Source organism: Etheostoma spectabile, chromosome 3, assembly GCF_008692095.1.
Source record: "Etheostoma spectabile isolate EspeVRDwgs_2016 chromosome 3, UIUC_Espe_1.0, whole genome shotgun sequence".
Classification (NCBI taxonomy): domain Eukaryota; kingdom Metazoa; phylum Chordata; class Actinopteri; order Perciformes; family Percidae; genus Etheostoma; species Etheostoma spectabile.
In genome coordinates, this window is record NC_045735.1 from 10,295,673 (window position 1) to 10,299,630 (window position 3,958).

At 39.4% G+C, this 3,958-nt stretch overlaps 1 long non-coding RNA gene across 1 annotated transcript in view; it reads left to right on the top strand.

The window, feature by feature from the left end:
- LOC116683210 (uncharacterized) overlaps positions 1-3,362 on the top strand; it is an 18,771-nt gene extending 15,409 nt beyond the window's left edge. The window contains exons 2-3 of the long non-coding RNA XR_004330534.1: positions 466-470; positions 3,226-3,362. This is a non-coding gene — a long non-coding RNA (uncharacterized LOC116683210). The remainder of the gene's footprint in view (positions 1-465; positions 471-3,225) is intronic.
- The last annotated feature ends 596 nt before the right edge of the window (positions 3,363-3,958 follow it).

The following is a 3,958-nucleotide window of genomic DNA, read 5'->3' on the forward strand; positions in this document are numbered from 1 at the left end:
TTTTTTTTTTTTTTTTTTCACAATTACTACACCTTCCAAATGAAGACACAAAATACATAGTTCATTTTGGGAGAGGTTTTCTATATTCTAAAAGCTTCCTTTAAAAATAAAATTCAGGTTTAGTAGAAAGCAGTGAGAAATGAAAGACCCATGTAGCTAAATGTGTTTCAGACAAACCTCTAAATAAAAACTGAGTTAAACAGCATTTTAATACATGCCGTTTCAACTTAGACAGCTCATCAGGATGAGTGGCAAGTGTTGGGAGGTGAACTTTAACAACTCAAGAGGAGTAGAGCAGGACTATCATGCTTCCTGCCTCAAAGTGGATCTTTCAATACCAATGCACAACGGGCTTGTTTTGCACCAAATGACACAGCGTGTGCATCAACAGTAGCTAAGTTTCCAACCACTTGTCATTTGCATTATCTGAAGTTCGGTAAAAAACTCACGTGGTTAAAGCTGGAGAAAGTGTGTTTTCATACAGCGGCTTTGAAGCAAATAAAAACCTGTGCGTACGAATGTCACATGCTGTTTTGCGATCAAATTGGTATATTGAATTGATTTTAGCCATTTTAAAGTGTTTCCATTCATTTTCGCACTGAATCGCACAACATTCAAGCAAAATATGCAAACAAAGTTTTTTTAGACAAACTGGATCGCGCCGTTTACCAACAAGTGATCAATATTGGACAAGTTGTAGTGCTTATGTGCCAGCTGATAGCGACATCAAACTATAATAAGAAAACAGCTCTAGCAACACATTTCTTTAATGATGCATATGCAACTTGCCTTTTCTTTTCCCTCCGGCTCCGCTGCCAGACAACTCTTTTTTTGATACATGTCTCGCTGTTTGAGCGCCTTCCATTTACTACTGAGGACGTCCCACGGCTTGTCTTAACTTTTGTTGACCATTTCCTTCAAGTTCCTGATAAATTGAATTAAAAACGTCTCTCGTCTCCTCGTCCGTCCACTTCCATCTGTCTTTGAGAACAAAGGTTATTGATATTCATGAAATTCCATGATATTCCCTTTTACTGTTTCCATAAGGCTTTTTTCATTCATTATCACTTAATTCGGATTAAAACGTGTGGATGGGAACATAGCTAGTGATCAGATAGAAGACAGCTTTCACATTTTCATCATGTCATTCAAGTTTCATCATGTCTTGGCGTTCACCTTGACTGAGTCCCTTATGGGACTTGGAAAAAAATCTATGTATTCTGCAGTTAATCAAGTGCAGGATCTGTCCAACATTCATGTGCCCATTTCATGGGATGACTTTCTGTCTCTTTATCAGCTGTATTGGCTATGTTTACTGCTCTGTTGGCTGCTCAGAAAGTACTTACTGTCTTCTTGACAAAAATAGGCTGTATATGTTTGGCAAGGAGAGCAGGTAAGATAAGGGAGAAGAGATGAAAGGATATACAAAAGATAACAAGAAATGAGAGAGCAATATGAGTGAAAAGAAGATGAAGATGGTACGTGTATGTCGAGGCTGCTGTGGCTGCTAATTATCTTTTGATGCCTCATTAAGCATAGCTGAGAGGGTGTTGAGGCTTCAGCATATGGGATTCAGGAGTGGAAACCACTCTAGCTCTCAGTTGAGTCATGAGCAAGACATACTGTAGCAGCCTCCTTGACACTGTTATTCCTCGGGTCATGGCAAATCAGCCAGCGCCCAGCCTTGCCCCTCCGTCTGCACACTTTGCTTAAGAAGGAACTCCAGTCCATTAAGCTCGTCCTGTCCGTCATGTCCAGTGCTAAAAGCTCACCTTGGTGACCCATGCCGACCATTAAGCTGTAGACTATACTAACTCCCATGGATATTTACTGCCAAGACACAGCATTAAACCTATATTGTGTCGTATACATATGCTATACTATCACCGCCTGCCTAGAGAACCCATATAAGGGCAGCTGAGTAGCTGGAGGATTAAGACCTCGGTCCACAGAATGGGATGCTAAATATAAGTAGATGATGTATGTTATTAATATTAATCATTTTTATTTGCCACAACTGACTACCAATCCTGATTTTTTGTTTTGTTTTGTCTCTCTGGAGGTGGATTTAAAAATATGAATTGTAAATGCACCAATACACCCAACTACGCAATATGTATTTTATTAATGTTTTGAGTTTTAAGCAGATCTTAATAACTTATACCTTAACACTACTGCTGCAAACAGTGTGATCAGAGTAGGCAAAGACCAAATCCTGTGGTTGCTTCCAGACTAGTCTTGCATTGCCAGACCTTATGTTGCAGGATAGGCAAAATGAACACTCTGGGTTGTTTGCATTTCTTTAAACTAATCATAATCGTCTTGGGCGGTGCTTAACTGCAGAAATGGTTCAGACTCTAGCTGCGTTTCAGTAGTGGTTTAGCACGCCCTCGTTCACTTCCCCTAAGCACTTGCTTGCGGGAATCCCCGCCGCTATCTTAAGTGTTGTTCAAATTGTCTGAAAAACTGAAGTGAACTAAGTGAGATCAACCCTCAGAGGGCTCCTGTTGCTGACAACTAAAGAAGATTAACAAATACATTTCAGCTGTTTAGTTTCCTCAGTTATCTTGATATTTTACTGTCACATACAGTATAATATGTCTAATGTCAATTACTTTTTACTTTGTTTCATTTACTAGATAGTTGTATGTGTGATTTAATTCCATTTCTATTTCCAACATTTTCTGTAAATACATGGAAGAAATTGTGTTATTGCAAGATGTAAGTATTAATATGATCTGAAACTCATGCAGCTGATTACCAAGCCTCATTTAAATTATTTTGCAGGTATTTATGATGTGTGAAAAGCAGTAATACTTGTTTATAAATTTGTATTGTGCTTTTCATACAAGAAATAGGCCTATTATGCAATAACGAAATTGCATGACATAAGCAGTCAGACTAAATATAAAAACGGGAGTAGAATGTGATAGTTAATTAAAAAAAATAAGGTGGGTAATAAAACACAGTAAAGCTAAAGTGTGATTTATGGATGTGTGGATGTTCCATGCAAAGCTTTCGCCGTAGCCTGCGTAAGTGCCCTTATGAAAGGTAACACTCTCCTTGATTTCATGTTCCTGTAGAAGGGGAACCAGAGAATGAGTAGGGGAAAATGGAACGCCACCAAGCCACGTGCAGTTACAATTTTGAGAGGTGCACGTCAAGCTACAATTTAGGGTTTAGTGTGGGTTTGTGTCCCCACGTACCTAAGGTTAACAAGGTCAGATGTGTTCCATTTCACTCCCCTGCTCCTGCACCGCTCACTTTCCCTCTGCTCTCTAAGTGGCCTCTGTGAGACGTGTGCTATGACATCATACCAAGGGCTGGGGAGAAGTGAAGCAGGGCAGGTTGAAAAACTAATGAAACACAGTCCCAGTTTTTTTTTTTTTTTAAACTGTCCATGTATTTGGCTTGATGAAAGGTCAGACTACTCCACTGTAAGACAAGCCTTATTGTACTGTAGTGTTACTTTTCAAGCTAAAACGCTTAACATTTACATGTACAGTACGCAACATGAAGTCCTGCCTAACAAACTAATGCAATGCAGCCCGCAAGGAAAGTGTAAAAGGCTCATTCTAGCACAATTAGAAACACCAGTGTGTCGAGTTTTTACCAAAGGTCACCATGCCAGCAGGATTTCCTTTGACCTACAGTAGCAGAGTGCACAAGTGTAGGTCAGAGTGTAAATGAGCAAAATTGCTTGCCATGGACTTCATAGATGAAATTTGACAACAAGTATGTCAGGTTGAAGTTTTTTTAATGCTGTTTTGTGTTCCGCTACATAAAGTTTTTTTAAATGAAATATTAATGCTTAGTGGTGTCTGGGAACCCACACTGGATCATTTGTTGTGTAATAGGCTAAAGGCATTTTATACAAACATGTACTAGGTTCTCCAGTCAGTGTCATGATCAAGACACTGGCTCAGATCTGGAGTTGGTCCCCGGGTGCTGTAAATTG